The 15,733-nt window shown below is 36.3% G+C and overlaps 1 long non-coding RNA gene across 1 annotated transcript in view; it reads right to left on the bottom strand.

Annotated features, from left to right (window-relative positions):
* Nucleotides 1–4,644: 4,644 nt before the first annotated feature.
* The window catches only part of LOC309634833, a 177,347-nt gene continuing 166,258 nt past the window's right edge, over nucleotides 4,645–15,733 (bottom strand). Inside the window, exon 3 of the long non-coding RNA XR_014248457.1 lies at nucleotides 4,645–13,612. This is a non-coding gene — a long non-coding RNA (uncharacterized lncRNA). The remainder of the gene's footprint in view (nucleotides 13,613–15,733) is intronic.

Raw genomic sequence — 15,733 nt, 5'->3', positions numbered from 1 at the left:
CTGCTTAAAGGAGCTCCAGAGACGGGCGTGAGCCGCGGCTATCAGCGCGGACCCCAGAGACGGGCATGAGACGCTAAGGCTGCTGCTGCCGCCACCAAGAAGCCTGTGTGCGAACACAGGTCACTCTCCACACCGCCCCTCCCGGGAGCCTGTGCAGTCCGCCACTGCCAGCGTCCCGTGATCCAGGGACAACTTCCCCGGGAGAACGCACGGCGCGCCTCAGGCTGCTGCAAAGTCATGCTGGCCTCTGCCGCCGCAGGCTCGCCCCGCATCCGTACCCCTCCCTCCCTGCGGCCTGAGTGAGCCAGAGCCCCCGAAGCAGCTGCTCCTTTAACCCCGTCCTGTGTGAGCGAAGAACAGATGCCCTCAGGCGACCTATACGCAGAGGCGGGTCCAAATCCAAAGCTGAACCCCAGGAGCTGCGCGAACAAAGAAGAGAAAGGGAAATCTCTCCCAGCAGCCTCAGGAGCAGCAGATTAAATCTCCACAATCAACTTGATGTACCCTGCATCTGTGGAATACCTGAATAGACAACGAATCATCCCAAGTTCAGGAGGTGGACTTTGTGAGCAACGATATATATATACTTTTCCCCTTTTCTCCTTTTGTGAGTGTGTATGTGTATCCTTCTGTGTGTGATTTTCTCTGTATAGCTTTGCTTTTACTATTTGTCCTAGGGTTCTGTCTGTCTGTTTTTTGTTTTTTTGGCTTGTTTTTTTTTTTTTTAGTATAGTTTTTAGCGCTTGTTATCATTGGTGGATTTGTTTTTTGGATTGGTTGCTCTCTTCTTTCTTTTTTTTTTATTACTTTAAAACAATTTTTTAAAAATTTTAATAACTTTATTTTATCTTTTTCTTTCTGTCTTTCTTTTTTTTTTCCTCCCTTTTATTCTGAGCTGTGTGGATGACAGGTTCTTTGTGCTCCAGCCAGGCATCATGTCTGTGCCACTGAGGTGGGAGAGCCAAGTTCAGGACATTGGTCCACAAGAGACCTCCCAGCTCCACATAATATCAAATGGTGAAAATCTCCCAGAGATCTCCATCTCAATGCCAAGACCCAGCTCCACTCAACGACCAGCAAGCTCCAGTGCTGGACACCCTATGCCACACAACTAGCAAGACAGGAACACAACCCCACCCATTAGCAGAGAGGCTGCCTAAAATCATAATAAGGCCAGAGACACCTGAAAACACACCACCAGACGTGGACCTGCCCACCAGAAAGACAAGATCCAGCTTCATCCACCAGAATACAGGCACTAGTCCCCTCCACCAGGAAGCCTACACAATCCACTGAACCAACCTTAGCCACTGGGGGCAGACACCAAAAACAACGGGAACTACAAACCCGCAGCCTGCGAAAAGGAGACCCCAAACACACTAAGTGAAGCAAAAAGAGAAGACGAAACACACAGCAGATGAAGGAGCAAGGTAAAACCCATCAGACCTAACAAATGAAGAGGAAATAGGCAGTCTACATGAAAAAGAATTCAGAATAATGATAGTAAAGATAATCCAAAATCTTGGAAATAGAATGGAGAAAATGCAAGAAACGGTTAACAAGGACCTAGAAGAGCTAAAGAGCAAACAAACAATGATGAACAACACAATAAATGAAATTAAAAATTCTCTAGAAGGGATCAATAGCAGAATAACTAAGGTAGAAGAATGGATAAGTGACCTGGAAGATAAAAGAGTGGAAATAACTACTGCAGAGCAGAATAAAGAAAAAAGAATGAAAAGAATTGGGGACAGTCTCAGAGACCACTGGGACAACATTAAACGCATCAACATTTGAATTATAGGGGTCCCAGAAGAAGAAGAGAAAAAGGAAGGGACTGAGAAAATATTTGAAGAGATTATAGTTGAAAACTTCCTTAATATGGGAAAGGAAATAGCTAATCAAGTCCAGGAAGCACAAAGAGTCCCATACAGGATAAATCCAAGGAGAAACATGCCAAGACACATATTAATCAAACTATCAAAACTTATATACAAAGAACAAATATTAAAGCAGCAAGGGAAAAACAACAAATAACACACAAGGGAATCCCCATAAGGTTAACAGCTGATCTTTCAGCAGGAACTCTGCAAGCCAGAAGGGAGTGGCAGGACATATTTAAAGTGGTGGAGGGGAAAAACCTACAACCAAGATGACTCTAACCAGCAAGGATCTCATTCAGATTTGACAGAGAAATTAAAACCTCTACAGACAAGCAAAAGCTAAGAGAATGCAGCACCACCAAACCAGCTTTACAACAAATGCTAAAGGAACTTCTCTAGGCCGGAAACACAAGACAAGGAAAAGACATACAATAACAAACCCAAAACAATTAAGAAAATGGTAATAGGAACATACATATCGATAATTACCTTAAATGTAAATGGATTAAATGCTCCAAACAAAAGACACAGACTGGCTGAATGGATACAAAAACAAGACCCGTATATATGCTGTCTACAAGATACCCACTTCAGACCTAGGAACACATACAGACTGAAAGTGAGGGGATGGAAAAAGATATTCCATGCAAACGGAAATCAAAAGAAAGCTGGAATAGCAATTCTCATATCAGACAAAATAGACTTTAAAACAAAGACTATTACAAGAGACAAAGAAGGACACTACATAATGATCAAGGGGTCAATCCAAGAAGAAGATACAATTGTAAATATTTATGCACCCAACATAGGAGCACCTCAATACATAAGGCAAATAATAACAGCCATAAAAGGGGAAATCGACAGTAACACAATCATAGTAGGGGACTTTTAACACCCCACTTTCACCAATGGACAAATCATGCAAAATGAAAATAAATAAGGAAACACAAGCTTTAAATGATACATTAAACAAGAGGGACTTAATTGATATTTATAGTATATTCCATCCCAAAACAACAGAATACACTTTCTTCTCAAGTGCTCATGGAACATTCTCCAGGATAGATCACATCTTGGGTCACAAATCAAGCCTTGGTAAATTTAAGAAAATTGAAATTGCATCAAGTATCTTTTCTGACCACAATGCTATGAGACTAGATATCAATTACAGGAAAAAAATCTGTAAAAAATACAAACACATGGAGGCTAAACAATACACTACTTAATAACCAAGAGATCACTGAAGAAATCAAAGAGGAAATCAAAAAATACCTAGAAACAAATGACAATGAAAACACAACAACCCAAAACCTATGGGATGTGGCAAAAGCAGTTCTAAGAGGGAAGTTTATAGCAATATAATCCTACCTTAAGAAACAAGAAACATCTCAAATAAACAATCTAACCTTACACCTAAAACAATTAGAGAAAGAACAAAAAAACCCAAGAGTTAGCAGAAGGAAAGAAATCATAAAGATCAGATCAGAAATAAATGAAAAAGAAATGAAGGAAACAATAGCAAAGATCAATAAAACTGAAAGCTGGTTCTATGAGAAGAAAAACAAAATTGATAACCATTAGCCAGACTCATCAAGGAAAAAAAGGGAGAAGACGCAAGTCAATACAATTAGAAATGAAAAAGGAGAAGTAACAACTGACACTGCAGAAATACAAAGGATCATGAGAGATTACTACAAGCAACTATATGGCAATAAAATGGACAACCTGGAAGAAATGGACAAATTCTTAGAAATGCACAATCTTCTGAGACTGAAGCAGGAAGAAATAGAAAATATGAACAGACCAATCACAAGCACTGAAATTGAGACTGTGATTAAAAATCTTCCAACAAACAAAAGCCCAGGACCAGATGGCTTCACAGGTGAATTGTAGCAAACATTTAGAGAAGAGCTAACACCTATCCTTCTCAAACTCTTCCAAAATAAAGCAGAGGGAGGAACACTCCCAAACTCCTTCTATGAGGCCACGATCACCCTGATACCAAAACCAGACAAAGATGTCACAAAGAAAGAAAACTACAGGCCAATATTACTGATAAACATAGATGCAAAAATGCTCAACAAAATACTAGCAAACAGAATCCCACAGCACATTAAAAGCATCATATACCATGATCAAGTGGGGTTTATCCCAGGAATGCGAGGATTCTTCAATATATGCAAATCAATCAATGTGACATACCATATTAACAAATTGAAGGAGAAAAACCATATGATCATCTCAATAGATGCAGAGAAAGCTTTCGACAGAATTCAACACCAATTTATGATAAAAACCCTCCAGAAAGTAGGCATAGAGGGAACTTACCTCAACATAAAAAAGGCCATATATGACAAACCCACAGCCAACATCATCCTCAATGGTGAAAAACTGAAACCATTTCCACTAAGATCAGGAATAAGACAGGGTTGCCCACACTCACCACTATTATTCAACATAGTTTTCGAAGTATTAGCCACAGCAATCAGAGAAGAAAAAGAAATAAAAGGAATACAAATTGGAAAAGAAGTAAAGCTGTCACTGTTTGCAGATGAAATGATACTATACATAGAGAATCCTAAAGATGCTACCAGATAACTACTAGAGCTAATCAATGAATTTGGTAAAGTAGTAGGATACAAAATTAATGCACAGAAATCTCTTGCATTCCTATACACTAATGATGAAAAAATCTGAAAGTGAAATTAAGAAAACACTCCCATTTACTACTGCAAGAAAAAGAATAAAATATCTAGGAATAAATCTACCTAAGAAGACAAAAGACCTGTATGCAGAAAATTATAAGACACTGATGAAAAAAATTAAAGATGATACAAACAGATGGTGAGATATACCATGTTCTTGGATTGGAAGAATCAACATTGTGAAAATGACTCTACTACCCAAAGCAATCTACAGATTCAATGCAATTCCTATCAAACTACCACTGGCAATTTTCACAGAACTAGAACCAAAAATTGCACAATTTGTATGGAAACACAAAAGACCCCAAATAGCCAAAGCAATCTTGAGAAAGAAAAATGGAGTTGGAGGAATCAGGCTCCCTGACTTCAGACTATATTACAAAGCTACAGTAATCAAGACAGTATGGTACTGGCACAAAAACAGAAATATAAATCAATGGAACAGGATAGAGAGCCCAGAGATAAACCCACACACATATGGTCACCTTATCTTTGATAAAGGAGGCAAGCATATACAGTGGAGAAAAGACAGCCTCTTCAATAAGTGGTGCTGGGAAAACTGGACAGCTACATGTAAAAGAATGAAATTAGAACACTCCCTAACACCATACACAAAAATAAACTCAAAATGGAATAAAGACCTAAATGTAAGACTGGACACTATAAAACTCTTAGAGGAAAACAGAGGAACAGCACTCCTTGACATAAATCACAGCAAGATCCTTTTTGACCCACCTCCTAGAGAAATGGAAATAAAAACAAAAAGAAACAAATGGGACCTAATGAAACTTAAAAGCTTTTGCACAGCAAAGGAAACCATAATCAAGACGAAAAGACAACCCTCAGAATGGGAGAAAATATTTGCAAATGAAGCAACTGACAAAGGATTAATCTCCAAACTTTACAAGCAGCTCATGCAGCTCAATATCAAAAAAACAAACAACCCAATTCAAAAATGGGCAGAAGACCTAAATAGACATTTCTCCAAAGAAGACATACAGATTGCCAACGAAAACATGGATGAATGCTCAACATCATTAATCATTAGAGAAATACAAATCAAAACTACAATGAGATATCATCTCACACTGGTCAGAATGGCCATCATCAAAAAATCTACAAACAACAAATGCTGGAGAGGGTGCAGAGAAAAGGGAACCCTCTTGCATTGTTGGTGGGAATGTAAATTGATACAGCCACTATGGAGAACAGTATGGAGGTTCCTTAAAAAACTAAAAATAGAACTACTATACAACCCAGCTATCCCACTACTGGGCATATACCCTGAGAAAACCATAATTCAAAAAGAGTCATGTACCACAATGTTCACTGCAGCTCTATTTACAATAGGCAGGACATGGAAGCAACCTAAGTGTCCACCAACAGATGAATGGATAAAGAAGATGTGGCACATATATACAATGGAATATTACTCAGCCATAAAAAGAAACGAAATTGAGTTATTTGTAGTGAGGTGGATGGACCTAGAGTCTGTCATACAGAGTTAAGTAAGTCAGAAAGAGCAAAACAAATACCGTATGCTAACACATATATATGGAATCTAAAAACAAAAAAAAAATTATCATGAAGAACCTAGGGGCAAGACGGGAATAAAGATGCAGATCTACTACAGAATGGACTTGAGGATACGGGGAGGGGAAGGGTTAGCTGGGACGAAGTGAGAGAGTGGCATGGACATATATGCACTACCAAATGTAAAATAGATATCTAGTGGGAAGCAGCCGCATAGCACAGGGAGATCAGCTCTGTGCTCTGTGACCACCTAGAGGGGTGGGATAGGGAGAGTGGGAGGGAGGGAGATGCAAGAGGGAAGAGATATGGGGATATATGTATATGTATAACTGATTCACTTTGTTATAAAGCAGAAATTAACAGACCATTGTAAAGCACTTATACTCCAATAAAGATGTTAAAAAAAAAAAAAAAAGAGGATATGGTTCAATGAGCTGAATGAAAACAGCTAGGAGATACAGAGCACATACTTTCTTTTTAGTTTTTGGGGTTTTTCCAGTTTTATGGAGGTATAATTTACAAATAAAAATTATGTATTTAAGGTGCACAGTGTTGATGTTTTGATATACATATACATTATGAAATGATTATCATAATCTTTCTAATTAACATATCCATCACTATACACAGTGACCACTTTTTTGTGGTGAAAACACTTAAGATCTACTCTTTTGGCAAATTTCAAGTATAAAACACAGTATTATTAACAATTGTCACCATGTTTTATGTTGGATCATCAGAACTTAGTCACCATGAATAACTGAAACGTTGTATCCCTTGACCAAACTATCTCCATTTATTCCACCTCTAGTTCTGGCCAACGACCATTCTATTCTGCTTCTATGAGTTTGACTGTTTTAAATTACACACGTAAGCGAGACTTACGCAGCATTTGTCTTTCTGTGTCTGGCTTATATTACTTGGCATAATATCTTCAGGTTTATCCATGTTTTCACAAATGACAGGATTTCCTTCTTCTTAAGGCTGAATGATATTCCACTGTGTATACACACACCACATTTTCTTTACCCATTCATGCATCTATGGACATTTAGGTTGTTTCCATATCTTGGCTATTGTGAATACTGCTGTAATGTACATGGGGGTGCAGATTTTTTAAAGGTACTAAATTTGCATTGGATATATACTCAGAAATGGGATTGCTGAATCACATTATAGTTCTATTTTTAATTTTTTAAGGAACCTCCATGCTGTTTTCAACAATGGCTGTACCAATTTCAATAATTTCTGATTGAAGGAAAAATGAAGCAGAGCTCAGAAACCCCTACATCTGTGGCAAGGAGGGAATTGTAAGATAACTGGATAGACAGGTGTTATCAACAGAGTTTGTTTTGGAAGAAACTCCAAGCTCAGAGAAACCATCGTCTTAGTAACAAATACACTACCATGTGTATTGTTTAAAGTTTTCAGTTTTAGATCAAAAGGGCCCCACTATTGTTAGACAAGGATATTGAAAGAAGAAACAAAATCCGATGCATATTGGGAAGACTTCTGAAGAATGAAGACTTTACAGGTTTCCAGAGAGAAAAACCGGGAGTCTTTAAAGCAAAGAGTCAGACTACCAAGAGAATTCTCAGTGATATATACCAGAGAATCATGGAATAATTTCTAAGCATTCTGAAGGAAGATAATTTTAAATATAGAAATTATGCTTGGTCAAATTATCATTTAATTGACTGCATGCATGCATTCAGGTATAGATTTAATTAAAACAATTTATCTTTGAGAACTATTACTTTGGATTTTTCAAAAGATTAATAAAAAGAAACTTCTAAAATCAAATGAAAGAACAGTAAAGATGCAGAAAAATATGACGTGGATAAAGGGAATTTTTAAACATATTATTATAGACAAATTACACCAATAAACTTTGAAAATTTTGACAAAATGTGTCAATAACTAAGAACATAAAAATGAGCAAGTTTAACCCAAGCAGAGGGGAAAAACTTTAATGGACTAATACTTAAAAAAGAAATTGAAAATGTGATTAAAGTCTATCCAGCAAAAAGTGCTAGATTTTATAGGTACTTTTACCAGAGCTTCAAGAAGTGATACCGATTTCCTTAATTCTAAGACATGAGAAATTTTAGGAAGTAGTATTGATTTAAGTTCTTTTGAAAGACAGAAAAAATAAACCATGCATTAAATGAACACATTACAAGAGGCATATCGGTTTAGAAAATATTAGAGTGGAAAAAGTGCCAATTATTTTTATTTTTCACACCTATTCAACGCCAAAAATAAAGATGGAAATCTTCAATTTTTTGTGTGAGCCCTCATAAACTGGATACCAAAGATAGACAAGAATAACACACACAATTACCAGCTAGTTGTTTATGAATATATTTGCCCAAAAATCAACAAATGTTTAATGGATCAAAAGAATATGTTAAAATAATGAGTTAGAGCTTTATTACTGACATAAACACATGACATATAATATGTAAGACCCTGCCACAACACAGTAAACGGAACCTATAAAATTTAATCATACAAAACACCGAGTCACATTACTTCAAGTTTATGAAATGACCGCGAAGAGCCTACCTTGCCCCCGACCCAAGAGTTCGAGAGTCCTACTGCATGACCCAATTCCTCTGTGGTAGCAGCTAGTGTTGGTAGCTGTCCTCTCCAGACCATATACCGAATGGGGTAATTCTAGGTTTTGCAGCGAAATGACAATTCTCTTACTGCCTTGTATCAAGTTTTATTGGCCTAATCCAGGAATATTGGACCACAAGAATACTGGGAAATCAACTAGCCATCATTTGCCTCCCTACTTTCCAAGTCTGAGTTACTTCCTGTGTCTCTGCCCAGCTTCATTCTCCCCTGCATATCTCTCTTGCCCAACCCCAAAAGATGAAAATATTAGCTTTTCTCCAATTAAGAACTGAAGCTAGGCAGAAGGTGGAAGCTAATTCCAGTTGTATTATATCCAAATCAGATTATTGGGTATATTATTGTGGAGTTCATTGTAAAATTATACTCAAATATATAGCATAATATCATATCTGTAAAAGATATATATTTAGACAACAAGCAGAAAGCTAGATAGCTGGAGGTTTGGAGAGAGAGAGAGGATGAGGGAGGCAGAGAGAGAGAGATGCAAACAGCTGCTTGCTAGAGAGCACGCTTGAGCACGCTTGTTAGCTACCTGAGTGTTCCTCAGGAAAGGACAGAAGTGGCGACTTTCTTTTTTTTAATTAATTAATTAATTAATTAATTAATTTATGGCTGCATTGGGTCTTTGTTGCTGTGCACAGGGGCTACTCTTTACTGCTGTCAGTGGGTTTCTCACTGTGGTGGTTTCTCTTGTTGTGGAGCATGGGCTCTAGGAGTGCGGGCTTCAGTAGTTGTGGCACAGTGGCTCAGTAGTCGTGGCTCGCAGGTTCTAGAGCACAGGCTCAGTAGTTGTGGCGCATGGGCTTAGCTGCTCCACGGCATGTGGGATCTTCCCGGACCAGGGATCGAACCTGTGTCCCCTGCATTGGCAGGCAGATTCTTAACCACTACGCCACCAGGGAAGTCCCCGTGACTTTCATTTTTTAATTTTTTATTATTTAATGTTGTTGATCTTTCTCATAATAAGCCCATACTTTAGAAATTAAAAAAATAATAAAGATATTATAAATGAGAAAGAATGGAAATAAAATGTTTAAATCCCTTCAAAAAGTAATTTATACTTTTCACATTTATGTTTTCTTTTATTAAGCATAATTTTTATTTTGAAATACAAATATATAAATATATTTGGAAAGAGATATAAGCATATATATGTTTATATTTTCAGGTGATACATCCCTTTTTTCTAGGATAGTTATAAGGAGGGCTTAAGAATGTGCTGTAAGATAAAAGTTGTACCAAACACCGTGGAAGGAGAATGTCTTTGATTGACTTGATTCTCCATCTTCCGAACAATTAAGTCTCTAGATTGCCCTGAAAACTGCAACAATGTATCAAATTGAAATTAAAATGAATAGAAAATGAAGATAGGATATTCTGTGACCAAGAATGGATGGACATAAAGACCGAAAAAAGAAACACCAGGGATGGAGCTGGAAGTGAGGAAGTGGAAGTGAGAAGAGGCTGAAACACGAATGAAAATATCCACGATAGAAGCTTGCTTATTTTGTCACACAAACCAAACCTTGCTGCATTAATGAATGCCGACTCTGAATTATTACCGGTTACCTGAGGAGACCAGACATGGTCCTTTGGCAGAACTTGTATACCTTGCCAGTGTTGCTGTGATTAAGGGTTTTCTATTTGACACCAGATTTGGGGCTACACTCCCCATATTACTTGACTTCCACTCAAGGAAACAAATAAGACTCTACCTAGATGCTTGTCTAACTCCATCTGAAGGTCACAGAGGGCTGTTTATCCATGTCCATGTCGGAAAAGATGCACTAGCCTCCATCTTTCCCCTTATATCCAATTTTTACCACTCAGTGTTGAGGTGTAGAGTGTGTGTGTTTGTAGGTTCCAGAATTTTTTACAATTATTTTTCACCATACCCTGCTGCTCAGAGGGTACTTATATGTGTATTTTCCTTGTCTTTATTTAATTTGGGGGCAATTTGGATCCTATCTAGCTCAACTGTGGCATATAGATTTAACAAAGATAAGGTTTAAAAAAATGGGTCCTTTGTTTTGTTCACTTCCAAGTGCGTTTAGGAGTGAGAAGTATACATCTGTTTTTAAAATATTTTTCTGAGACGCACAGTTCATATATTTTATTCTGTATTTTTTTAATTTTTAAATTTTTTAGATTAGTTTAAGGTTCAAAACAAAATCTAGAGGAAGCTACAGATCTTTTCCATCTATCCTCTGCCCCTATACATGCATAGTCCCCCAGTTACCAGCATCACTCACCAGAATGGTGCATTTGTTACCAAATGCACTGTGTTGAACCTACACTGACACATAATCACCCAAAGTCTATAGTTTACTTAAGGGTTCACTCTTGGTGCACATTCTATGGGTCTGAACAAGTGTATAATGACATATATCCATCATTACGGTATCATACGGAGTATTTCTCACTGTCGTAAAAATTCTCTGTGCTCGGCCTATTCATCCCTCTTCCAACCACCACCCCTGGCAACCAGTAGTCTTTTTATCATCTCCAGAGTTTGCCTTTTCGTTCCATACATTTTTAAAATTAAAAGGAAATGATTTTTTAAATGCCAGTTGTACATAGTTATGTGATGACTAGCATAGAATAAAATGCTCTAAAAGTGACTGCAACTATAAAGAAAAATGCACACATTTTGAGTAAACACAAATTTGATTACGCTACGGAGCAGGTTACAACCAATCTATGAAAGAGCAAAATATTCACACCTAAATGACGTGGACTACTTATACGGATAATTAATTATACTTAACATCATGCTTTTATACAAATTTAAAAATCCCAATGTTCTTCTAATACTACAGAAAAGTTATAAGTAAAGGAACCAAAACAGGAAAACCGGACCTAAACTGGAAAAAAATTACACTGTGGAAGTTATATTTGAAGTGTGCCTGAAGAAAGCCTAGGACATTTTTACCAAAGGCACAATTCCTACTACACTGTGAATGATGGATATATACTGTTGCTTGGATTAATGAATTGGTCAAAGAAATATATCACACACCCCAACCTCACTTATGTTATGGCACAAAGAGAAAAAGATAGTATATGTATGGCCTGTGACTGAACAGACAAAGCTGATTGCATTTGAAGCAAACTAGCTCATGCAGTGCATATGAGCTCATTTTTAGAATCCATGTGTATTGTGTAAGATACAAAAGATAATACAGAAAAGTATAAAACATTGTTCTTGCATGTTTCCTAATTATGCAATGAGCCATAAATATACATGCAACTTTTAAGTGAAAACTAAATAACAATACTAGGTAAAATATATTCAAATTAAGAATAAGTGCTAAATAAATGGCTTATAAATAATAAATCTTCTAAGAAGAGGACAGATCATGCTAAATCTAAAATGGTTTGAGAAAAAAATCACTGTTGTTTACAATGATGGAGGAAAGTGTAGATCTCAGAAGACTAAATGCAAGTTGCCAGTGGAAAGGAGAATGAGAAGGAAAAATTTTTGATTATATGGAAGTCTAAATGCATAATTTAAGAAATATGAATATCAGCACCACTCAAAAATCAAGGAAATCAGAAAAATAAAATTAAATAAATAGGATAGCCTATTGGATACTCCATATACACACAAGAATAATCTATTTCTATACTAGAACAAAATACACTATCTGCATTGACAACGATGAATCATATGATAAATTCTAGAATTCAGGAATATTGGGATACCTTATAAAACCATATAAGTAAGAAGCTCCAATGTTTGGATTTTTACCAAAGTACAAGCTATGGATTTTAATTTATTTAATTTTTTTAAAGATGGAAGAGGAAGTGAGTTTTATCCTGCTTGCACCCGCCAGCCAATCAATTTTGGATGTTTTGCATTCATTGTTTATCTTAAAGTCGTGTACATATTTTTCCTATATCCAGTCTCTCCATGAATACAGACAAACACAAAGAAATGGGTTTTTTAAGGATGATGATTCTAGTATAAAACTTTGAACTTCAATTTGCTATGAGATTGTACACATAGCTAATTATATGACCAATATTTTCTTCCATGTTTTCTTTACAATCTCAGCAATATTTAAAACCAAGTGAATATTCCAGATATGAAATGAAAACTCTCTTCAGCACTGCAGTGGTCTTTAAGAGGAACACATAAAATTGTAGTATATAGGTCTTTACCCCCTATCCTCATTGTTTGCTAAATAAAGGTCAATACTGAATCCTCAAAAATGTAATGTTAGTTCTATCATTAGTAGAAATACCGTGCACTTGTAGAATGTTTTCCTATATTTGTTTGAATAAAACAAAAATATTTAAAACAAAAGACCTTTTTAATGACATATACCTTTTCAAAGTAAAAATTTACAGAAATTGAATCTATTAAAATAATACTTGGTTCTATTTGTCATTTTATTTAAGTTTTTTCTGCCTTGCGTTTTAGATAATTTTTAAAATGACTATTACTAGAGCATGCATTCTTGCTAGAGTGACATGCCCCTAACTCTCCACTGACCTGGACAGAATAAAAGTATTCACAAGATTCCAGGACTACATAGATTCCAAGACCAAAGAGAATTTTTCTCAGTATTAAAAAAAAAAACAAAACAAACAAAAACTTTTCTGTAGTGCCTACTAAACACTTCAAAGGAGTCTGCAGAGGTTCCAATGGGGTCTTGTCTTCCACGTTTGAATATTTTAGAAGTGAGAACCATGAACATAGCTTTCCATAACAGAGAGATAAATAATGCACAGTTTATTTTCAGAATTTTACATCAAGTATGTCTGCCTTACCTTCTCCATTCTTTTGCCAGCTCAAAATCAGCCAAGATGTATCTGGAATATTGTATCAGCAAACACACTTTCCTAGAAAATCCAGAAAGCAATAATGCAATGAGGAGACCATTGAACCAGGAGGGGAAGAATTTGTCCTACTCTTCCCTAGGTTGGGGGTATGTCTCTTGGCTTCTCTCTCCTTTAGTTACCTCATATGGAAATTAAAAAATAAAGGCATGTGTCCTCTTTTTTAGGGACTTTTGTGAGAGTCACGTAAGAGAATATTTGGGGGGAAATTTGTAAACTGCAAGATGTTAAAGAAATTTTAAAAATCTGAAAATCATTAACAGTGAAAAAAAGTTAGTGAATTGCCACCTCCTGGTAATGTGGTAATGTGATCGATACTAGCAAGTCTCATCCTGCAGGTGAATCCTTAATACTTCCTAACTGTATTCTATCCTCTCCCTTTTTAAATAAATTCAGCAGCCTATACTATTATACAAACTAAATGCATGCCAGTACAAAAGTTTTTTAAAATTCCACACATAATAATACATGGTCCCTTCAAATCTCACACAGAAGTTAGGTTTGGACTGCAGGTCTGAGACATATTACTCAGTATTTATTGAGATAGACATGTGATTTAAAACTAAGATGAAAATAGAAAGGGCAATCATTACCCATCTATTTGGCATCTCTGTGAAAAGGTATTATGACTATTTCATTACACCTTTTCATTATGCTGTTTACTATGTTAACTGAAACTTTATAATGTTGGAGGTATATAAAAGATTCTTTAAGCACATAGCATATACCAGAATAAATCCTCTAAGGCAGAACATTTTAGAACTCTTTTTTATGTTATAGGACAGAAGTATCTAGGAGAACTCAGAGTAAATACAAATGATTGCCACTGAAGGAGAAGGAAGTGATAATCATGCCTCCTTTATTGATATGATTGTTTAGTTATTAATCAAAACCTTCACTTTTAGGAAAGATAACTAGGTCCTGCTTGAGTGGGGGCCAACCAAGGTACCCATTTGTTCCGTCAGTACTGTCACACTTGCTCTTGATGTCAGAAAAAAATTTAAAAGACAAAGCCTTTTATTTCACAATTTAAGTTGTGGCTCAAATGCAAATATTTCTTTTCTTTCCAAAAAAAAAAAATTCTGTAAATACATTTGATTGAATGTATCACAATAAATTCAAAACTTTAAAAGTAAAACAGGACTGGGCATATACCCTGAGAAAACCATAATTCAAAAAGAGTCATGTACCACAATGTTCACTACAGCACTATTTACAATAGGCAGGACATGGAAGCAACCTAAATGTCCAGTGACAGATGAATGGATAAAGAAGATGTGGCAATATAGACAATGGAATATTACTCAGCATAAAAAGAAATGAAATTGAGTTATTTGTAGTGAGGTGGATGGACCTAGACTCTGTCATACAGAGTGAACTTAAGTCAGAAAGAGAAAAACAAATACCATATGCTTATACTTATATACGGAATCTAAAAAAAAAAAAAAATTGGTTCTGAAGAACTTAGGGGCAGGGCAGGAATAAAGACATAGAGAATGGACTTGAGGACACGGGAAGGGGGAAGGGAAGGCTGGGACGAAGTGAGAGCGTGGCATGGACATATATACACTACCAAATGTAAAATAGATAGGTACTGGGAAGCAGCCGCATAGCACAGGGAGATCAGCTCAGTGCTTTGTGACCACCTAGAGGGGTGGGATAGGGAGGGTGGGAGGGAGACGCAAGGGGGAGGGGATATGGGGATATATGTATACGTATAGCTGATTTACTTTGTTATACAACAGAAACTAACACACCATTGTAAAGCACTTATACTCCAATAAAGATTTTTAAAAAAAAGAAAGTAAAACGGAATAATATTTCTAAATTGTGGCATTGGAACAAGACAACAGCATATTTAGGTGAATATTTAATGTGCACAAGTGATATTGAAAAATGTATTTCCTCCTTAAAAGTTAGATTTCACGGTAATGGATTTTTAAATAGGTGACTAATGTTTTTGACAAGCCTGAAATTTCTGGAAATGTTCTCTCATTCATTGGAACAAAACAATTTAGCATGACTCTCTGGGTCGTGATATTCTTAAGTCTTTAAAAAAATATTATGGAGCAACTTTTCCAAGTGTTATTTTTAGATTAGGTAAGTATGCTGAGGATAAACTTA

Source organism: Balaenoptera borealis (assembly GCF_965194805.1).
Source record: "Balaenoptera borealis genome assembly, chromosome: 9".
Classification (NCBI taxonomy): Eukaryota; Metazoa; Chordata; class Mammalia; order Artiodactyla; family Balaenopteridae; genus Balaenoptera; species Balaenoptera borealis.
This window is presented reverse-complemented; position numbering and strand designations above follow the sequence as displayed.